Below are 24,326 nucleotides of genomic sequence, written 5' to 3'. Positions count from 1 at the left end.
GCATATTTCTTTCTCAGGTATGAACTGCCGCTCATGAATAAGTACAAGAACACAAGAATTTTTAACAGCAACTTTGTGGAGCTTAATTAATTTTGTGTTGACACTACCTCCTTCAGTTTGTTTCCAGGTCTAATACAGGAACCATATGGAGAGAGGCACAGGAAGATAAGTAGGCGTTGCATGCCATTACTCACCATCTGTTTAGGCAAGCCGTGCTGAGCCAAACAAGGAACAGGTCGTGGCTCTAACGACATTCACAGGTCAGAGCCCCTCTAATTGACTATGTGGACTACAACAACATCTCACTGCCAGGGAAGGCATAGGAAGATTTTCCTGGGGTTACTGTGAGAGTTGAAGTCAGCAAGTGGTCGACTGATGAGGAAAGAGTGAATGAAGATAAAAAGCAACAGAGAAATGAAAGCCTGTGTTGAGAGAAGGGATAAAAAGTGAATGAAGAGTGATATAGAGGTAAATGGTGAAGGCATAAGTGATATGGCAGCATAAGATGCTGAAATGAAGATTTTAATTGCAATACACAGTTCTACGCTTATTATGAGTTGGAGATTTTGCCCTAGGCTTCATAACCTTATAATGTAATATTATTCCAACTGACAATTTATCAGTGAGGTCCTTTCTTAGTAAAAATTATAAAAGCATGAGTGTATGTTAAATCATATGGCATGCATTTACCCAAGATTTATAGGTGAACTTATCCACTGCAGAGCTGCGTTCTCAGAGAACCTGCACTGCACTTCCCTGCACCTGCAGAGAGCTGGAAATGGGAGGATAATTATGAGTATTGAGAGGCTAAGCCAGATGTTCCAGGAATGGAGGAATTTCATCTTTGGTTGGCTGGCCTCTCTGGGCAGGAAAACAGAAAAAGGAAGTGTGGTGTTTGAGCTGGCATGTGCCATGCAGCCCTTGCTTGGTGAGTGCCAGGCCTCTGCTGCGGGAAGCTGGGCCTGGGGTTGTTACCACAGACCAGGCAAGTGCAAAGCCAAATACTGAATGGATGGGCAAGGCTGAATTGTTAAAGGAAATATGAATGTGAAATAGGAGCACGTGCAAATAAAGGAAGTACAAGCCTTATGTGATACACTAACTTAGCACATTCCACAGTGTGTCATTTCAAAAAGATGAGGTGTCACTTCTGTGATGCTTGGATCACTTACACTTAACGCATTTTAACCTTTTACCAAAACAAGTGTATAAGAAAATATCCAGCAGATATGTTTATATGTGATATCTTTTTGTTTTGTTACCAAGATTTTGTTTTGTTTTGTTTTGTTTTTCTTCTTAAGCAAAAGGAACTCAATTAGTTTAGTCACAATCTATTAAACAACCAACTCTGTACTTACATTTTTCCCCATATTGGAACATCCATTTTCACTTCCTCTCATCATATTAAACAATACCATTAAGGCAGTCCTGCTTACAATTTAGAGCAAGAATTTCTGCCTCAAGGCAGCAGCCTTAATTCTTAAAATTATATATTGTAAACTGAGGAATAATATATATTCTTAATCATACATTTCAAACACTTTTTTCAGTTTCTCCTTCTCTTAATTTTATTTTCAGAAGAGCAACTTAGACGCACAGTCAGTTTAATAATAATAAACAAATCTTTGTCAGCCAATTCCAACTCCTTTTTCATAAATTCATGCAAAACTGTCAACATGTCAGTGGACTGCAGTGCTTGATTTCAGAGAGGTCTGAAGGAGGAAGGAAAGCATTATGGCAAATATATTATTGAAAACAGAAATCTCTCAACTGAATTGCACAGATAGACATTTTAAGATTAAAATAACAAATGCACAGAACGAATGAAAAAGCCCAGATGACACAGCAGTGGCAGGCATCAAAACGAGACTGCTATGAAATTAATGTCTGATCAGAATGTTTACAGACAGACTTCACAGTTTTTCACTCTAAAGTGAAAGAGACAGACTTTTTTTTTTTTTTTCCTTTTTTTTCCTCACATGTTGAAATGTCACCAAGCGATTAATTACAGTGCAAGTTCTGTGGCATGTAACTCTCTGGTCTTTGGCTAGAGAAAAACCTTTCCATCCCAATGACAGGCAGCCTTGGACTTTGCCTGTGGGACATCCACTGCTGGAGCTGTGTCCTGAGACCACAAGAAGATATACTTGTCTTGTGTAGCCTTCACTTCTCATACATACTTCCCACTCCACATATTTAAAGGACGGCTTGGAGGATGGCATCGTAGCTGATGTCAGTTGTGGCTCTACCAGATTATTCTTCCTCTGCTCAGCCAAGAGTTAGATGACCCATTCTGCTCAACTTAAGCCATTCACTGATGGCAGCTGATGTGGTCAACATCTGAACTGCTGGTCCACCAGTGAGGCAGCAATGCCCAGAAGGGGCAGGTCGCTCCATCTGAAGGCAGATAAAGATATCAGTGAGAGGGGCAATCTCTTAAACAAGCTGTTTTTTATGGTTTTATGGGCTTGGTTTAACCAAATCTGCAACAAGGCATTTATCACTACTGTTGTTAGTAATCATGGTGCGCTAGATCTGCTGGAGGAGTCTATTGTTTGCTTGTTTGTTTGTTTGCTTTAAATACAGAAGAGCAAAATTAATAGTTTCGGGGAGGTAGAAAACACAAACAAAGGTCATTTCCTTGCTTCGTGATCAAGGGTGAGAAAAGACTGAATGATAGATTAAGATAAAGCTTCTGTGAAATAAGGGAACAACAGAGATGCACCATGGACTAAAGTTCTTTCTCTCAGAATCATGCTTAATTAGCAGTGGTTGAACAACCGTTTTTGAAACAAACACAGAGCAGAGTCTGCCCTTACTTAAACACCTGAAAATTGCATAGATACTCTTTCTTAAGCTTGCTTCATTATAAGTTTGTCACCTCTACAGAAGATTTCAGTAAGACATAGACAACTGCTACTATTCGGTTTGATCTTTGTTTCAGTTGCACATGTAGTTTTGCAGGCAGGCAGTTTTACCTTACTAGCAGTTGGTTTTCTAGGATTTGGGTGATTTTCCATTTCTGAGCAACAAACATTGTGAACAGTCAATTAGAAGATGTAACATATTTTATCTCTTACCTGGTGCCTCTGTGGGGAGCAGATTAGTTATCCAGATGAACTTCTTCTACGGTGACTGGGCATAGGAGTTGGATTGTAACTGTGACTCCTGTCCGTACATAACAGCCTGGTGGGAGCACAGCCAACAACAGGAGCAACAGGCAGGCAGGCAGCAGCAATGTTCCCATGGTCCCCCAGCCAGCAGGTGATTTGCTGAGCTGCTGGACTGATGCTTACATCTAATGCACTGCATTACGTTATTATGTTGTTGAACATACTCATACATGCTATGTGGAAAGTACACAGAACAAAGTGATCTAGAGCCTGAACTGTTACAAACTCAGAACCTGAGCCAGATTTGACAAATTTCGCAAAATGTTTTAGTTAACTTTGAATATTCCAGGACATATCTAAAATTTCAGTTGCACCTCTTCTAATGAGCAATACCTCACCCTAAGAGAGAGAGTAATGTTTTTTTCCCTTAAAAACTGCTTTCAATTTCTGTAGTATTTTTTCTTGGTTTTAGAACAATGTGAGCAGGGTCTCCACCCACCTTTCATCTCATTGGTAGCTAAACAAACCTTCATGCCCAAGTAAGTTTTGGACTCAGGCCATCCCCATTCATCCTACAACTTCAATAAAGTCTTGCTCATCTTGATAACCTGGGAAGGAGGAACCCAAATGGATTTTGGAGTACTGAAGTGCGTAGAGGACAACCAGAGAAGACAGAAATCCGTTACCGTAATCAAGCTGAAAAGAGACAAAAGGGATTAGTTTAGATTGTGTTGTTTCCTCAAGTAAAAGCTACACTAACAGGAGAATGAAACAGAAGAATTAGAGTTTAAGTCAAAGAACAATTCCTCATTCATAAATACAGTGCAAAATAAAATCACCACATAAGGCATTGTTTTGCTCACTAATGTTTGATGGCCAGCACATGGAAGTTGCATGGTTTATTCTTTATAAGGTATTCCAGTAATTTAGTTAATTCCTGTCTTTACTAAATATTATTAATATTACTAGTGAATAATAGGTGGGTTTTCTTGTCTCATGTTTGATATTCTTTCAATAAAAAATATATTTTTTTTTTGATAAAGCTTCGTCAGTGTCTGACAATTTGCAGTTTTTACTCTTGTAAGTCTTTTTGATTTTTTATGAACTATAAATTCCCATGTGACATCTGTTAATTGTAGTCTAACTAATGTCTGCATTGGTATGGTATTCTTTGTAACTTTATTTTTTTCATTTGTATTTTCTCCATGTATAGTTTGAGTTTGCTAAATATGTTGAGAAGCTTCAGTCTGAGGAGCACTCAAGTTAAAGTTATCACTACTGTATAGATCCCATTCACAGCAGCATTTAAGTATTGGTACTTCAAATTAAGTATGGGTGAAACGCAGTCTATTTGATGGTTTATGAGCACTTTCAAAACCATGAAACCATGTAGAAAAAAATATCTAGATCTCTATATCAGACAACCAGGCTTAACTTAATGCAGGGCAAAAGTAAAATATAAGATCCACACAGAGGGAATGCAGCGTATGTCAGAAGACTGAGACCGAAGGGACCGCTACTCCATGAATTTTCTTTTCTTTCCATAGCCATAATGTAAGACATTTCAGCCAAGAGGTAATTTCTTAGATCTAAAGAAAAAAACTCTAAACCTTAGATTCAGCAACCAAAAGACGGGCACTGGCTATAGATCTATTCTAGAGATCTGAAATGCAGATCAGAAAATTTTGTTTTATTAAAAGCAATGGGATTTCACTCACAGTGTGTTTACTGACATAGTCTGAGCTCAAGCATTCATTTTTGCATCTTTTTTCCCCCTCTATCTTATAATGAGTCTTTGTATTAACTAAAATATAACAATAAAGCTTGTCAAGAATCTGTACATCTAAAAACCTCAGAGACCTTGCTTTTGCCTCTCAGATTTTACAAACAAAAAATCTTTCTGAAAAAAAGAAACAGATCATGGAAGTATTAGATGTACATTTTCTTTCCAGAGTTTTTGAACATTACTGTGCTAATGCAAAACACAAGAACATCATCAGTACTAGAGCATATGGAATTTTCACATAAAGTGTTTTTTTAGAAAGTGAAAATGAAATATATCATGGAAAAAAAGTCATGTTTTTTCTATTAAGAAAAAAAAAACACCTTGCATTTTGAGTTAAAGAAAATAATACAAACAATTCAGTGTGAAATGAAATCTGCTTTACACAGCTAAACACTGAATCAAACAAAATTAATTTTCTCTTAGGAGAAGTGAATCAACCATGAAGTTGCTCAATAAAGGCTGATTCCATAAGGAGTATCTGGGATTATATTAGAACAGAACTTAGGCATTTTAGTTTCAACGTTTTCCTTTTTTTCCTTCTCTGCATTCTCCCCTTTTTTTTTTCCCTTTCCTTCTCTGCATTCAGATGCATTAGACTGATGCGTTTATGATGGTAGCAAGATTCTGCTTTTCTTCCAGAAGGCTTAATGCAATGTCATTCCATTTATATTTCAACAGAGTATTTTGACAATACAATGCCACAATAATGATAAAATAATTAATTTAAAATGGAGCCCCATGTAGGATGAAATGAACATTTTCAGTGGTTTTGCTAAAAGGAACTGTATTCCACTATTATACAAATCCAAAAGAGGTGAGTGATTCTCTGGAATGGAGAGTTCATCCTTTCCTGACTGTGCACTGAATTTAAGCCTAAAGACAAACAAAACTGTGAATTGTGAGGTGGTTTTGATTTCATACTGTAGCCAGCAAAAACATAATAAAAAATTGCCCAAGTCTATCTGAGATGTCTTAAGACAATCTTGCAAATTAATCTAGACCACTTGAAATTCATCACGAAATTTTGAACCAAACAAGTTTCATTCAATAGCTGACACTGATCTAAACACAACTGATAAAAGAAAAAAAAAAAAAAAAGAAGGAAATAAAGCATTAAAAAAAAATGTATTTAAGTTTCAAAAGTGAGAAAACAGTTATCTGCAAAGCAGGAAACATCCAGCAGTGATGGATCAGAATTGGGTAGTTATTAATGAGTCAAAGTAGGTAAAGTGGTAGTTTAGCAAGCTGAAATAGATATCTATGACCATGTGATCATCACCTTTATTTGTAGTGTAACAGATAAAGGAGAATTTGAAAAGATTACTCTGGGTAGAAGGCCAGCGCAATGTAGGACTTGAGCAAACAAAATGGTAACAGACAGCCATACCCTGGATATCACTGTTATATTTTCTTACAGAACAACTGAAGACGCTTTGCTGGAGCACTGAGAAATTGCACACCATTTCCCAGTTAGCAAAAATATTTTACTGCATGTTGGTAGTTATATATCCCTCCAGAAACTCTAACAGTAATTCATTTGTATTCCTAGGCATGCTTGCACATATGTATAATGGGAGACAGGCTGTTAAGACTGATATTGCTGTAGGTGTTAATTCCAAGTTTAGATCACAAAAATCTATAATACAAAGAGAAAAATCTTTTAAAGAATCATAATTGTAAAGCTACTGAATTAATATGCTGACTGGGACTTGCTTCTGACAGGTCCAGTGCATTAGGTTCAGATATACTGGCACAACTGAGTTTATCAGGAGTCTGAAAGTCTCTGAGAACATTCAGAATGACATTTGGGATAACGGGCATGAATTTCAGCCAGGTCCTTCATATACCCATTTGCTGCTCTCCATTTTTGGCTCCAAATACATGCCAAGATCAAATTCCCAGACTTTCTCGGTGCCCAAGCAAATATTATTAAACCCAGATTTGGGACATTCATAAAACACGGACCCAGCATGTTAATGTACATGCCTGTTGTCACACAAATGCAGTCAGACAGAGGGTCAGAAACCAAGAATTGTGTTCTGAGCTTTACGTGGCTTTGATGTCTTTTCTGTAAAGAATAGAAAGATTGCATCTCACTGATGCCATGTCATGAGATAGTCACAAAGGGCAACTTTATTCTGGTGAGATTAATCTCCTGTGATCTCTCCAACAAGCCTGGGGAGGAGATGTGTTCCTTGAGGCAGCAATTTAGTGACTAAATCAGACTGCTGCTCTGAATCTCCCTCTGGGGAAACCTCTCTCTCTCCCTTGACCGTGGAAGAAAGCCTACAACGCTGAGCTTGGCTCTGTTAACAAAAGCTAGCAAAAAGCCAGGCTACAATTTGCATGTCAAATAACAATTTCCCTCTCCTCTCCCTCTCCTGCCTACTTGAAGCTGATGTTATTTTAGCTGGTAGATGATATCAGATACAATTGTAAGGGAGCGAAGCACATAGGCATGTTGGCAGGCTGCTTTTGCAGTACAGTGCCTGAAATCAAGGCTAAAATTTATGTTTTCATCAAGAGGGGCCCTAGAGACAAGGATAGTCCACATCACTGCTACCTTTACTGAAGGAGATTCAGCCAAGATGTGCAAATATCTAACAGATGCATTCTGCCATGTCAGCAACTAAGCCTTATTATCTTTCTTGAGAAAGATACTGCTGCCTCCCTTTATGATGAGCACCTATATGTAATTTTAAACATGCAGAGAAAATAATTTTCAAAGACAGATTTCATCCACCCTGTTTACCCAGACTTTCTTCTTCCACAAAAAATGTGCTAATATCTTCACTCAGTTCTTCAGAACATGAACTTTGGAAAGATAAAGTTAATATAATAGATTATGTTTGTTGTTTAGAAAAAAATAAATATGGAGTCAAATGTTTCTAATTAAAAAAGTTAGAGGGATTCCTACCTCAGAGAGTGCTTAATGAAGATCTAGCAGTACCTCCACAGCTGATGCCAGCATCAGGAGAGAATGTGCAGAACTCGACAAGGTTCTTTTTTTCCCTCCTATTTCCTTTTCTCTCTTTCTTCTTTGGTCTCACTACCAAAGAAAAGAATACTAATAGTAATAATAATTAAAAAAAAAAAAAAAGAAAGAAAAAGAGAGAGAAAATAAAACACCTTTCAAACACCACCAACAAAAAACACCAAAAAAAAACCACCCTAATGTGACAAGCTCTGCCTTGGCTGGTGGAAGAATTTACCCTGAATAAACCAACAAACTGGAATTTACCGCCAGAGTGAAAGTTGTCTTTCAAGATTAAATTAACAAAGTCGCAGTCAGCCCACTTCAAAACAAGAGACTTTCTAAAAGAGTTCAGAGAATGAATCCATGGGTAATTTGAAATATTGATCAGGATGGAGAAGGTTGGCATAATAGTCTTGTGTAGCCCCTTTTGCTATTTTGACTTATAACATGTGTTCATGAAGTATTCAGAAGGATCTGAATATATATTTGTACCTCATTTTGATCACATGCAGAATGTGTGTACAAGAAAGATTTTCTTCCAAAGACATAAAAATCCATCCAGAATGTAAAAATAAGTCTCACATCACAGCACATCATGAAATATTACTGAGTCAGCTTGTGACACTAGGCAGCGGTAACACAAAAGTAAAACAAGATATTACTGCATCCTACATATGTGGTCACTGGTACAGTTACTTGTTCCATATGAACATCTACTCTCAAGCTATGCCTGCAAAGGAATGTTCAAAATTAAGATAAGTCAGCTGAAGATATAAAATCTGTTACTCCTCTTATAGAAAAACATGTAGGTAATATCTTTATAGCTCAATAAAAACATCAATTTCTCCTGCATTTGTCATGAAGAAAAGTCTTCTAAACACAACATTTGGAGCATACATCCCCAAAAGATTATTTCATCAGACTACTTATAGCCCTTAATGTACTAAAGAAAGGGAAGGAATTTTCATTTGGTATTCAAGTGTGTGTGTGCTCTTTTTGGTTTTGTTTCTTTCCCAAATTAAGATAAGAGTTATGATTCTGAAAATATTTAACATGAAGGAAGAACTGCCTTATTCAGAACAAATATATCCATTAGGATAATAGTTAATAAAAAAAAAAAAGTACTACATTATGCCTTCATCAAACTGTTATGGACTGCAGCATCAGATCATATATAACCTGGCTACTTTTACAACCTGCTGTTGTCATTCTCTGGGCAATCACTCTTAAAATTAAAAGACATTATTACAACATTATAATAATTACATTTAAATATGATATTATAACATTATTTATTATTTTTCTTATTTGATAAGTAGCTGATCAAAATTATCCACACATGAATTCATGTTAAGGGCAATATTAAAAATGAGCTTACACACAACAGCAATATAAATCTGTATTTTCACATTATAACACTTCAGATATTAACAGTAACTATTTGCAGAATCAGTTTTGAAAATGAGATGATGGGGAAAACAGAGAGGAAAGATATCCCTCTTGGCTACCTGAAGTAAAACAAGCATTTCAGACACATGGCCACTGTTGCCATTTTGTATCTTAATATTTTACACAAAAGATATATTTTTCAGTGTAAAGTGTATTTTTCTAGTGTAAAACAAAAAATTAGATATGCCATGCAAATTTTAATATATAATTTCAATATTTAGTGCCCTTTCTTGCAAATACATGTATGAAATTTCTGCATATGGGCAGGCTGACTGAACTGCATATTTGACAGTATCAAGCAAAGCATATTTATATACCTGTATGTATATGTATCTGTATACATGTCTCTCTATACACACACACATACATGTTTATATATGACTTTCTAGATTGTATATGGAAACTCATTGCAGATACAATTTCAGTAAAAGTAAACTGTGCTCTCAGCAAAGATGGAGTGCCAAGGATATTTAGACATTTCACTACACAAAATAAACCATGCTGATTGCTTACATTAGCTATATTTCTGATTTAGAAAAACAGTTTATTAGGCTGAATAAGGCAGTGAATTTATGACCACAGTGTGACCAGGGTTGGCACTACCATATACTGTTAAGGACGCATGTGTGATTTTGCTGTTGGTGCTATTTGTTTACTTATTGTTTAGCATAACTTTCACTGAAGTTTCTTAGTATTTGGAGGATGTGAATAAATTTAGAATTTTATTGCTGCCTCAAGAAGTTGAAAAAGTTGGACATTTGCTTTCTTCTAAATACAAGCAGAATTATCCTGCTAAGTTATCAAACTCTGCCACTTTAACTGTATTTTGAGTTGTTTCATGGTTCCTTTAAGGGAAAATCCAAGTTGAATCTTAATTTCTGTGAGGTTCTCAAAGACCATTCTGAGGCTCATCTCTCACATTAAGAAAGCATATTTTAAACTCTTTTCCCATGCCCAGCATTCATAAGACTTCCATATGGCAGTAAGGGATCTTCCTTGCATTTTACACAAATGCATCCTACAGGTTTCAGAGAGACTTATTTTGATGATATATGGATTTGATATATCTTTTATGCATAAAGATGGAATAAGGATATTCCCCTAAAAATAGCTCCTGGGGTTTATTTCTCCTGAGTGTTATCCTCCAGATATTAGTCCACACTTATAAAACAACATTTGTTGAGAAGTTTCAGGAGCCTTCAGAAACCTTCAGAAGCTTCCAAAGGCTTCCGACTTCCAAAATCAAGGTAGGGAGGAAAGCAATTTGGAAAAGCTTTTCCAAATTTCATTAGGATGTCTCAGTTAAGCATGTGATATTCTTAATGAAGCCAATGAAAATTGAATTCATCTTTTCCATGGCTCAACTGTTTTGTCCTGCTCCTAGTTAAAAGCATAGAAATATGAAATGTGTCTCTGATAATGAAAAAAAGCTATCCATAACTGCTATTAAACAAACCAACAGAACAATATAAAATGTGTCAATCAAAGGCCAAATTACTGCTGTGTATAAATATTATAGTACTATCTAAAATGTTAGTCTTTCTCTGACTAAAGCTCTAACTTTTCTGTTCCTTGGACAGCCATGTCACAGACATACACCCTAGAAGCCATCTATTTTGAGAAATAAAGTTGATTTCTAACTTCTAATGACAGTCATTCATTATTGTTTTTGAGGAGAGTAGCTCTGAACAGATGTATAGTTACTCTAACCATATTTACAGGTGATGGAGGTAAGTAGCACAAATTTTGATCCAATTTGCACCTTTCTATTTCTTATATGAAGTCACTTGTTAGACAATTACAAAATGCATTAGAGGACTGGGCAGAAGATATCTAAAATGAGGCCATAAATTTTAACCAGTAATATTATTATCTTTTTAATAATGGTTATTAAATTGTTAACAATTTTGAATTTTAAATTATTTTTGAACTGTTCAGGAAATTATGCGGTCTGCATAGAAAAGTTTAATGAAAATTTATATTTCAGGTTTCCATTATTCCTCTGCTAATTCTGAAGAGGATGAAGAAGAGGAGGGAAAGAAGGAGAGGAAATTATCAGCAAGGGAAGGTAATTAACATAAAATAAGGTTTAGTTGAAATCTAATTTTCACCAAAATGTTTTCTTAAAAAAAAAAAAAAAAGGTCTATCAACTCTAGTGCTGAGAAATTAGCACAAATTGTGCACAAACTACCAAAAGAAAATGAAGACTAAGCTAATTACTGTAAATCAACTATGAAGTGCAAAGGCGCTTCCAACATTTCAGAAAGTTTTTACTCACACTCTGGGGTTAGTATATCCCAGCTGTAATTTACCACTGAAATGATGTACAGATGCCAGTAATTCCAAGATTAGGCACAGTCCCTGAACACGAACAACAGGGAATAGAATTTATTATTGCATTTGCTATCCGAACTTGGAAAGGTTTAAGAAAAAAAATAAATATATATATATTTATATATATATATATATAGTGGCAGTTAGAGATTTTTAAATTAGGAATATTCCCTGTGGTTGGACTATCCCCAAGAAACTTAGTAATTGCTTGACTTATATTACTATTAGCATCTTCTTGATGATGGAAACCCATTGGGCCACCTAATTCAACAGAATTGCAACAACAATTGAGAAAACTTACCAGATGTGGTGATGAGCATGGTATATGACTCTTTTACAGTCTCATGAAGCCCCTACTATTGGTCAACAAATAATATATATTTCGTAATACAGTCTCCTTGTTAAGAAAATGCAAGCATGCCGGCATTTTCCAAATCACTACACAGAAGTGAATTAGGGATAGGGAAGGATGGGAAATTGGATTATCATATGGTTTTGATTTCAAAATCTCTATGAAATGAACAAAAATATACATGCTTTTCTCCTCTGCAGGACAAGGAAAAATACATGATCATATTTGATTAGGAAATTATCTAGAATAGTAGAAGTCATTCAGGAAGTTGGTCCAATCAACTAGATAACAGGCAACCTAAGAAATGTCAGCATAAAGACACAGTATTACTATGTTGTTAAACTCCTTTCAGCAAATATATCTAGTCATAAAAAAAAAGTTATTAGGCTGCTTGCTTCAGTGCATTCAGAGAATTGGGGTCAATTCTTCATTTAGCAGTAACAATAAGAGCACTAGAAAATGATTATAAGGTAAATATACTTCAAAAATATATATGTATGCAAACATTTTGCATTACAACCACCCTTGTAAGGTAACTAAGAATATTGAAGGTGTGGCATACAAAAACTGGAAGGGAAAGCAGGGAGTGTCATGCTTTGCATTTACAAGTACTTCTGTTTTACGTGTTGATTTTCCAACTGTCTGAGAAATCATGAGCTTGGATTCTGTTGGCTACTCTTTAAAATAATCTTACTTTCTAGAGTTACATATTTCCTTTGCCTTTCATGTAACTATAAAACACTCATTTCAACAGGCGAGACACATTCCAGCTTGCAGGTGTGTCCCGGCACGGATCCCACCAGTGCCGACTGCAAAGGCCATAATTATATCCAGGTCACACATGAACCTCCCAGAGCAGGATCAAAGGCCAGAAGTAGCTTTCACAATGTCTGGAAGAAGAATGTGGGTGAAAAGTGACTTTACACAGCTCTATCAGAAGGTATTTCATCTGTTATCAGCATAGTCTGGGTACATCACTTCTACATAATACTTTTTTTTTCTTTTTTCTTTTTTTTTTTTTTAATACAAATTATTTTGTTGGAGTCATCAGTGAAACAAGAATAAAGCTGTAAAGCAAAACAGCCAAACAACTCAGCAGGCAGCAGTTGCCTCTAAGGGGAATTATCCACAGGAAAATTGAGACCCACTAACAGAAAGCTCCCCTGTGAACTTTAAGAGTAAGTAATTGTCATCCAGGAATGTTATTTGCCTTATAATTTGTTTCTAGAAACAGTATCCAAATACACATATCCAGACAAGTAGATACATTTCTTTTTGGCTTTTTATCCAGACACATCATTATATTTTGGGTATTTTGACCAGAGCTTCCCAAATTTACATAATTTTCAAATCTGCAGCTTTATTTCAAGCATAACTTTATTGTATTTAAGATTTGTTTAAAAAGTTGGAAACTGAAACTCCTTTCTCCTTAGGAAAAAGTTGCAGTATCACTGCCAATTGCTGAACAGACTGCACCTGTCTCCTATATTCACTGAGTTTTGGCTATCGTCAAAGTAAACAGGCAATGGGGCTGATTTGATAGAGAAGTTCCTGTGCCTGTGAAATCTCACCAGCTTTCCCTTCATCTCAGCAGCCCTTTCCCTTCCCTTCAAACCTCCCATCAAATCCCCATGTTTTAGTTTTCGGCATTGAATCCAGTACAAATACTCACAAATACCTAATTATTGTAATTACATAGCTCTGTTGCCTATCACAAATAACTTCTATCATTATTCAGTAGGAAAATTCGTGCTTTTTGCAGTTTGGGTAATAATTACTTACTCCTGTGGAAAGGCAGCTGCATGATGGCACTCAGACCCCATGCCAGACCAGCTCCTCACTGGTGTTAGCACACAATGCATCAGGGTCATGGTACAAAGTGAAGTTGCCTCATTAGCATCTCTTGACTGAAAAGGGATACAACTTAAAATGAATCCATCTGTTTTCAGTACTGCTTTATTTATACTTTCTAATGCTGTGTTTTGGCAGTCCCAGCCACTATTTATTCATCACTGTTGTCACTTACCCATTCATCTAGTCACAGAATTTTGAATAGGAGTGTTCACTTACTTAGGCAGATTTTTCTTTGCATATTTGCTTGTCTTCTTGGATACAAGTACCCAATATTTGTTTGAAAGTGAAATCCTGAACAGGTAGTCATGTGCAAGAGTAGAGACTGGAAGTGAAAAGGAATAAGGCATGTCTGATGACACTCTCAGTATAGTTTCTGTCAACAGATCCCTCCTCTTTCTGTATAATGATCTTCCTGTGCTGCATGGGAAACTCTCCCTTATTCTAGGAAAGAGCAAGATGTCTTGGCACATGCTCACAATTTGCATGTTTGACAATAGTTTTTATTCTTAGATATATGCAAAGCTTTTCTATGATCTGCAGAAAGGAGTCCCTGTGAGACCCAAATCAAGGAAGAAGGGAACTACAAGGTGGATGGACACACTTAAAATAGTGGAAAACACATTGACAGCTGCTTAGAAAGGAACTTCATGTTATAAGAGGGAAAACAAAGGGACAGTAAATGCAAGATGTATATTGCGTAATCTCCCAATGAAGATAATTAGTGGTGGGAAGCAACCTCTTAAAAAAAGATTTGCTGAGGTTACAGGTAAATGATTGCATCCATTCAGGGTTTGAGTGACTTCTCAGTCAGGGCACAGACGACGGTTTCAAACATAGTCATTAAGGTTAATGTTTGGAGAAAGCATGGCTTAATTATCTAATAAAAATGTCTTAACAGATAATGGAATTGCTGAAGTCACAGCTAAAAGTTGTTTATTCACTCATTTCATGATGATTTTTCTTCCAAAAATTCTAATCATTCAAAGGTCAGAAGGGAAAACTAGTTTCCTCACTAGTTTTAAAAACTAGATTAAAATAAAACAAAAGTTCTGTTGACTTTTAAAATTCACAAAGTCCTCATGAGATGTTTGATTTAGCCTGAAGTGTCTGAGCCTAAATGTTAATTTTGATATACCTGACACTTCTCTTCAGCTTGCAGAAGTCTACCTATTCCTATGAGTATTTTAGTAATCCAAAATTTCGCTTAAGATGTAATCCATGTTCTCTAATTTTTTTTTGTAACTTAATTAAACCCCCATTAAGGGTGAATTTCTGCTCACTTCAGTAAATCCACTGATCATATATACAATGTAGTTAGGCAAGGATCGCTCAGAGGAGAATATCTTTAGTAATAAATTACATTGCATTCAGCAGACAAATGTTTTATTTATGATATTTTATATCACACATAACTTGGGGACTGGGAGACTTGGGCTGGCAACAAAGAACATTCCTTACTTTTAAGCAAACTTTTATTTATATAACCTCTACCCAAATCAGAGATTACTTCAATGCATCTGTTGAACTGCACAGCACTGATGTAGTTGCACACATTCTGAAATGAAGTCTTTTTTTGTTGTTGTTTCTTACTAAATAGCTGTATCTGGAACATGTAGTAATTAATCAACACATAATGAATGCATTCATGTTTGAAAATCACAAGAAGGGGAAATTATTTGCAAGAGATACTGTGAATAGAAATCAAAAGTAACAAGGGTTAGAATGAATTCATTTAAACAAAATAACTGAGTAATCTTTCACTTGCAGAAAGATGTATATAGACATGTATAATGAATGCATTTTTTAGTTAATTTCAAATGACAAGTTGCAGAATCAAAATATTTCTTACAGAATTATAAGTAAAAATCACCTGCACATAAAAAGCTCCAGCTGAAAAGCTCTATTTTAATTTTATTCTGAGAGAAGTACTTTCAGTGTTTCCACAGCACTTCAGAGACCACAAAAGCATGTTATCCAAGTTGTTTGAACTCTTGTCTTTAAATGAAGCTGCTCCAGTGTCTCAGAAGCCACAGCACATGGGCAAGAAGAAAGTTGTATTACATTTATGCTAACTTTGATTTTTTGGGGGCATTACAGTATTTGGACCCACAGGTCTCCATTGTGTGGGATAATCCCCTTGAGGCCTTCCCATTAGCTAAAAGGACAAGGCTGGTGGGGAGGAGGAGAACTGATCTTGATTGTATTTCCTCAAACGTTTGAAAAAGGTTAGTCCTCCTGATAACTGATGAATGTTTCCCTCTTTGCTGGAATGTCTCCAACCCTCCCACTTAATCTTAGAAGACTACGGTAATGTCTAGTTTTGTCTTTTCAGAAAATAGTTACCATAAAAAATCTCTCCTCCCCTAAGCTCTCCCAATCTTTTTCTCGGAGTGAAATGTAATTTATTCAACTAGGAGTTCTAGAGGGACGTTCAGTTCAATTCCACGTGACAAAGCATTGTGCCTGTTTTCCATGTAGCAACTCTCTATAGCTGACTGTAATGTTCCACTTGTATTGAACAATAATATTAAGACTGTAAGATAAAGAACTCAGAAAAACACATAAAAAGCTAAAAAAAAAAAAAAAAATGCTGCTCCTCAAATTTCACCTAAGTCAGCTGAGAGAGTTTATCTATTTCTCTGTAAACCTTAGGAGAAAAAGGCACAAAAGAAAAGAGTATCTCTGGCTTGAGAGACTAGCAAAAATTCACAGCTTTGAGAGATTCTTTATATTGGAGGGAGAAGTTGAGAGTTATGATACAGTTTGCATAATGCACCCAGCTGTTTTTCCTAGCTTTCTACTTTCAACAGACTTTTAGCAGGAGGTAGTTGGTCTCTTCATTTACAGCAAGGTGGTCCACAAAGCTCTGGTGTGACCTACATGCAGACTAATGCTCTTAGCTGCAGATCTATCTCCTCAGCACTTTTTGTCACTTTGAGAGAACTTGGTCACCCCTCCTGCTGAGCTTGTAAAAGTAGTTTGCCCATTATTTGTCTTTAATATAAACTCCAGTTCTCTTTGGGTCTGTTCTGCCTGTAGTCAAGCAGTTCCCCCCGCAGTACAGCATGTAGGCAGTTTGGCTCAGTTCAGTTACCATTCATTTAACAGGCATTTAAAACAATTATATTATTACAATGATACATAATAAAATAGAATACAAAATGGATGGTTTAGGGCTTAGCAGCATTTTATTAACAAGGGAATTCATTTAGATCAATCTTCTAATGTTAAACTCATTTTAAAAGGGCCATTAAAAATTGACTAAACAAATAGCTATAATGAACAATTAAAAGTTACTTGGGTTTTCCATTCACTACCTCTCTAAAATACCAAATTTCATCTTGAAAACTGAAAAAAAAAAAATCCATGTAATTCTTATGGAGAGATTCAAGCATTTAGAATTTCAGTTATTAATAGATAGCATAGCTGGAACAAATTATAAGGGGATTCAAATCTAATGAAGATTCAATTTTACTTATTTATTTATGGAGGGGGAAGGTAAGGATAGCTTGAGCACAGTACCTGGAAATCCTGAATCTGATTTGGCATCTAAGTTCATCAATTGATATGTGGTCTGTCCCCACTTTCCTGTTAGAAAAAGACAGTTTCACTTACTACAAAGGAGATTGTAAAGAAGTGTCATTTTATATTTCAATGCCTTTGGAAATATTTGTACATTGGTATTTTCAGTCGGTGAGCTATCTTGTTCATATTTTCCCATGGAGAACCTAGGATCAGCCTTCATTCCTTGAAAGGATAAGGTGATATTAATAATTACATTTTTCATCACTTTCATCTTTTCCTGCAGAAAACCCTTTCATTAGCTTAGAGACTCGTTAGTTCTGATGTTTGAAGCTCTGCCCGTTTTACTCGAATTAAAACTAGAACCTTTGTAGGTCAGCCTTTCTGGTTTTTGTTTGTTTGTTTTGAGAGGACCTACATTGTTCTTTCAATCTCTTAGATGTTTTCAGGGGAACCTAATTTTGTCTACATCACTTCTCAAATGTAAATGATATTTCAGAAGATACTGACTTCCATTTCCTTCCTCTGAGAGCTCTCTTCCCAGCCACCACCTTTCTTAACTCATTTGGATATTTCATTAAATCTTTTAAACTTAGATTAAGGAAGAGCATAGTTTCTGTGCCTTGAATGCTTACATTTGTTTTTGGACACAGATGGAGGAAAATTTACTCCTTAAAATTATATCTATAGATAATCTTGCAAAAGAATACTGTTTCTTTCTTCCTGCCAATTGAAAGCATCATTTCTGGCAAGTCAAACAAAACTGGAATATCACTGGTTCAGACAGACAGGCAAAGCAGGCCCTGCTTGCATGTATGTCTTTTTATTTCAAAGGGAGGTAGTAGTATACTAGTTATATTAAGTTTCTGCATACTAATATGCCCTCACCTTCACTCTCCCACATACTTTTTGCACAGGCATTTCATATATCAGCATAACTCCTAAAAAATCATAGAAGTACCTACGTAAGCTAATTTTTAAATGGAGTGTGATAAAGGGGTTGAGAAGTTGTGTCATAAAGCAGCCTTCGTATCATCTAGCTCTACTTAAGTCCCTCTGGGCAGGGGAGGCAGGAGAGAGGGATGATATTGTTGCTTGGCATGCACAAAAATGATAATGTTAAGTTATGCATAGTACCTAGAAGATTTTCTCTGTTGAGACACCTATTAAACATTTTCTTAACATGGGTAAGAAGAGCGTATTTGGTGGGGCCTTTGTACTATAGAAGCCAGCAAGTCAGCAGACTTTAAGCTTTCCCTTCTATGGAGAATAACAGAGAATAGTAATTCCAGGAGGTAACACCAAAGCATTGGACAATTTTTGGTACAGCAAAGATAAGGCGATCCTTGCATAAAGGCCTACACATCAGGAAACTGAAGGAGTGGGGCTGCCCTGTGAGGGGGCATGAGAGGGGAACCAGGGCCATGCATACCCTTGCCAATACATGAAGTCCGAGAAGGCCAGGGAGGTGAAAAAAGCAGGTCCACATTAACAGTCCCAGACAAGGCAAGGTAATGAGCCAGGTCTGGAAGACAGAAATACCTATCAGAAGTCTGAGGTCCAACCCAGAGACAGGGCCAGAGGCAAGCTGCCTGAAGCCTAGGCTCCAGGCCCATCCAAGGAGGATGAACTGTAAATCAGGACAGCAAGAGGCAGGGATGGACAAAGGCACCCCACCCCTGCAATACAGGGCAGACAGGCCATGGAGACCCCAGCTGAAGTGGAACTCCTGGGTGTGGATCCCGGGTGAGTCTGCTCATGGCTGTTAAAGTCTATCAGTGCCCTCAGGGCCTGATACTGCATAAAACATAGCATAGCTTCACTTACAGCATTGCTCTGTTGACTATGGCATTTTGCAGATAGGGACCTGAGATGCAGAGCATAGGGCTTTTATCCAAATAATGTCTCTGAATAATAAACAGGACTTAGGCATAACACGGGCACCAATTTCAGGACAGATATTTTCACATTGCCTGTTGTATCCTTCAGGGTAACAGGTCAAACATTTTTGTATCAATGAGTCAAACTTCAAATCTCAGTTAATGACTCTACCTTACTTTAAGCTTTCTATTTACCCTTCTTACCAACATTCTAATTAAAGACTACATTAAGAAGTGGGGCCCCCAGCACAAGAAGGATATGGACCTGCTGGAGTGAGTCCAGAGGGGTCCATGAGATTGATCAGAGGGCTGGAGCACCTCTCCTATGAAGACAGGCTGAGGGAGTTGAGGTTATTCAGCCTGGAGAAGAGAAGGCTCCAGGGAGACCTTATAGCAGTCTTCCAATACCTAAAGGGGGGCCTGCAGGAAAGCTGCGGAGGGACTCTTTGTCAGGGAGTGTAGTGAGTGGGCAAGGAGTAATGGCTTTAAACTAAAAGAAGGTAGATTTAGATTAGATATAAGGAAGAAATTCTACACTTGGGGGGGGGGGGGGGGGCAGGGAGAAGGGTGGAAGCACTGGAAGAGGTTGTCCAAAGGAGCTGTGGATGCTCCATCCTTGGAGGTGTTCAAGGCTAGGTTGGATGGGGTTTGGGCAACCTGGTCTAGTGGGAGGTGTCCCTGCCCATGGCAGGGGACTTGGAACTAGATGTTCTTTAAGGTCCCTTCCAATCCACACCATTCTATGATTCCTCAGAATGCCATTACAACACTTAAAACTCAGTTATTCTTTACTGTATTAAACAACAACAACAACAAAGTTAAGTCTGATGAAGAAGCAATGAGGAGCTGAAGTTCAGCTGCTCAGATCTTGAATGTTAGTCTGTGTAACCTGCTCCAGCATCATTAATCTATGTTTTTCTCCTCTAATTTGATCTCTAAACTAAATGCCAGTGACTTTTCTTTTTAAAACATGAGCTCAACCAGTTATATCTCTTCTCCAGATTCTTCTCATGATGAGTATGTATTCTGACCTTGTTTGATTTTCATATGCTACTACAGCTTTATCATGTAGGATAAATCTTCCTCAACTCATGTGGGAAGTCCCACTTTGAAGTCACTGGAACTAATTGTTTGTGTAAAGTAAGCGTGATACAATATGCATAAGCCGAAGGTACTTAATGTGCAGTAAGCTGTCCTACTTTTGGTAGAATTGTCCTAGTTTTCAGCATTTTGCTTTCTTCCTCTAAAATAAATAGGCCAAACATCCTACTTTTTGACATTACATATTACTTTTCTTTCCTTGGGGAAAGTAAGGACAATAAAGCATACAGGGAACTTACAGAATATTCTTCCAGGATACTGGATAGTGTTCATTCTGTTTTTTTTTATTTTATTTTTTAAATCACCCCCAATATTCATTTCAGTCATGGAAAATACTAAAAGTGGACTTTTGTCCAGTCATGCTTTGCACTTAAATGAACTGGTCAAAGCAGCTTAAAGAAATTTATAAAGCTTAATATAGCTGAGGACAGGTATAACTCTGTGTAAACTTGACTTGTTGCTGGAACATGAAAGGTTAAAGGATTTCCTTGTAGTCATACTAGTCAGTGATAAAAACAAAACAAAGATCAAATTATGCTGCTGCCTTTCTCTAACCACCTCTGCTTCATGAGTTTTTGTGTTAAGACCTACAATGACATGGTACAATTTTTACTATGAGGCCCATTGTAGTTTTGTTCATATATGTAAAGGGGAGATTGTTTATAACTAATATAGTAAAGAGAAATGAGTCAGGACATAAATAGGAAAAATTATTAGCTAATCACAGTTTAAGTACAAACATAGTTAAACCATCGCGAATGTTTTTCCATTCCAAAGTATGCACATATTAAGGACTAATTAAATGAATTACTCAAATTGCTAGTAACTGTGATGAAAATGAAAACAGTGTTGACAAAGTCAACATGATCATAAGACCAGGGCTGAACATTTCTATAACTTCTCTTCACCCTGTTACTGCACCCTCTATTCCTTTAATTCTAGATTCCTAAAGCTAGCTTTGTTTCCAAAAATAACTTTTTTTTTTTTTTAAACATATCCATAATGTTGATGTTAAAATCTGTTCAACTGAGTTTTCGTCTTTAAGAATGCCCAGTAAGAGTGGTCCCAAATGACCTTTTAGTTCGGCAAGACAGACCTTTCACCATTTTCTCCACTCATACATATTCCTCCTTCCTACTCCCTCACACCAGGAAATGGTCCTCACTAGGTTTCTTCTCCCACTCCCGCCTGAGTGACAGACTGGTGCCCTTCTCACTAATCAGCTGTAAATAGTGTCTGAACTGCTGTTTGTGATGACATAATTCATGCAGGCAGAGGACAAAGCCTTTGTGTTAAAATTAGTATAATGTGTATTAAAATTGTAAAATTTTTTGCCCGTTTTTATGTGTTTTTTTTTTTTCCTGAAATTATATCAGCTATAAGTGTGACTCACTGAATTCAAAGGATTTGAATAAAATTAAGTGCCAGTTTGATCATGGTTGTAATATGACAGAAAATACCTTGTCTGATTTTTCATTTATATCTACAAAAGAAATTTTCATCATTCCTCTTTAACTCTGAATTATGACAATCCTCTTAGCTAGCTATTATGCAGAAAAGGAGAACATGTATGTGAGGACACACACACTGACACAGGAAACTCAAATATGTCTCTTTACAGTGTAGAATTCTGGATGCTGAAGCTAAGGGCTTAATATCACTCATTGAAACATTGACCTCGTCTCACAGAATTTGAGCTGGACAAAGAATTAAGAATTTAACAGGACAAAAAGTTGCTGGAAATGGGGAAAAGAAAAGACCCTAGGATATCATAACATGATGCAGAGATGCAAATTGAACAATACTTACCGAATTCTGACACTAACCTCTGCCAAAACCACAGTGCTGTATAATAATCTTAAATGTTTTTAACAGATTTATGAAGACAAATGAAGGTACTCAAATTTTCAGTAAACAAAAGAAAAGAAGAGCAATGAGAGGTGGGAAAAATCCAGATGGAAGGATGTCCCCTTTCTAGTGTCTTTGCATAGAAATTTACCAAGTTCCAACCTTATTTTTTTCCCCAGGTTTTACTAAGTTACTTCTAATTCTTGAGAATGGTGCCAGCCTATCTTTTCTCTATTTTTTTTTTTTTAAACTCCAGCTTATTTATTGCCATTTTCTTAGAAATGAACAATAGCCAGGGGTGGAACTTTCCCATCCTAGATTAGCATATTACAATTCTGGGCAAGAAGGATCTGTTTAAGAGCAAACTGTCTGGATTATTTTGAATGTTGCCCTTGCAGAGACTTATAATGAACAGGAACCTTATTTGCTCATTTGTTTATTTGTAGGAAATGATGTTTATTACAGAATTGCTGAAACCTGGGCACATTTACAACAAAATCGGCTAGCAAACCTAAAACCAAAAATATTTCACAAATATTCAGGGCCATCCTGAAACAATGGAAAATCCAGCTATCAAAGAACCGCTGAATGTGAATCACTGACCTGTATCATACTTCTCATGACTTCGCATCATACAATTCTGTCAGCCAGCCAACTTTCTGACATGCTTTCCTCCAAGCAACCTGACTCAAGTATTTGCAGCTTCAGAGACTCCTGTTGGGATGCTTCTTTAGAAGTATATCAAGCAAGGTATGACTTCTCGTCCATCAGCTACATCCTTTATCCTTAATAGCTAGTAAATTTTGCATACTTACTGGAACAATTGAGTAGCCTTTTGTCCTGTATTTTGCTCTCTAGAGTTATACTAAAATTACGTACAAGAACATTCTTCCTAGCAGAATCTTTCCCTCAGCTGTCTTAATTGAATTGTGCCCACACCTGTCGCTGAGAGCTCATTAGCAATTTCAGTATGTAAGCTAGCTGAAATGTTCATATCAGCTCACTGAAATCCCTGTTTCTCAACAGAGCTTTATTTAGAAATTCAGCCCAAAGTTCAGAAGAAGGTTGCACACCAGAGATGACAATCAATAATTCACTTATGAGTAATCAACCTATTTCTCTAAAGAATAGCACATTCTTATAGTACACTATACTATTAATTAGCCTTTAGCTCTCACTATATTGTCTACTATGGTCTTCACTAGTAAATAGCGTGACCAGATACAAATTAACATACTAGTGCCCTCTACTGCACATCTTTATAGGAAAGGGCTAGTTCGGTCAGCAGTGAAGGAGCTCCAGGTCAGCTTTTTCATTTATGTACTGACAGAGCTTTGTTCACCAACCCGATTCCCTCTAATTGAACTCAAGCCACCTCCATTATGATTTCAGACTCATGTTTTACAGGCCCACCTCATCAAAAGGAATGATGGGAGCCATCTGCAGTAAACAGATGCAGGGCCAGATCTGTGATAGGTAGCCAGTGAACTGCCTTTCGTCTTAAAAATTTTCTCAAAAAAGTCTTGCATTTAAGGGCGCCTAGCATATCTGGGCACTTTCCAGCACTTCCAATGACCAGTCTGAGGACAGGCTTCACAAAACCCTTCACAGCATTGCTCAGGTCCCACAGAAACAATGAGGTTTGCTCACATAGGCTAGGAATCCCCAGCAGTAGTTGTTCTAGAGCCAGGTGTGGTATACTGGGTGCTGTGGGTGCTCCAGGGTCACTGGGTGCATTAATAGACCCTATCACTCTTATCTCCCTTTAAGCGAGGCTTCCCAGTGGATCCACCAGCCTCTCATACTTCACACTCATATTCTCTGGGATCATCTCCCAGATCCTCCTGCGTGAGGGGAGCCCCCACAGCCTTAGCTGGAAACTCCAAAATTGCTGCACACCTTGACTCCTGTACTTCGTGCCTGCCTGGCAGAGTTACCACAGCACTGTCACCTGGGAAGCGTGTGCTGCAATGCTTCCTCCCGAGCACAGTAGGCCTAACTGCTGTTACACCTTCTGGCATTTAGCAGAGCCCATCATACATCTGTCTTGACAGCCACTGTCAAAGAATTGCTCTGCAGGAAGACTTGCCAAATGCTTTCAATCCCACT

The 24,326-nt window shown here is 37.1% G+C and overlaps 1 long non-coding RNA gene across 2 annotated transcripts in view; it reads right to left on the bottom strand.

Moving 5' to 3' along the window:
* Window positions 1–1,559: 1,559 nt before the first annotated feature.
* LOC121073416 overlaps window positions 1,560–24,326 on the bottom strand; it is a 47,920-nt gene continuing 25,153 nt past the window's right edge. For both annotated transcript variants that reach the window (XR_005821703.1, XR_005821699.1), the window contains exons 2-5: window positions 17,389–17,454; window positions 7,817–7,948; window positions 3,081–3,809; window positions 1,560–2,397 (exon numbers count right to left, since the gene is read on the bottom strand). This is a non-coding gene — a long non-coding RNA (uncharacterized LOC121073416). The remainder of the gene's footprint in view (window positions 2,398–3,080; window positions 3,810–7,816; window positions 7,949–17,388; window positions 17,455–24,326) is intronic.

Source organism: Cygnus olor, chromosome 1 (assembly GCF_009769625.2).
Source record: "Cygnus olor isolate bCygOlo1 chromosome 1, bCygOlo1.pri.v2, whole genome shotgun sequence".
In the NCBI taxonomy this organism is placed as follows: Eukaryota; Metazoa; Chordata; class Aves; order Anseriformes; family Anatidae; genus Cygnus; species Cygnus olor.
Note: the sequence above shows the minus strand (reverse complement) of the source record. Positions and strands in the feature narration are given on the sequence as shown.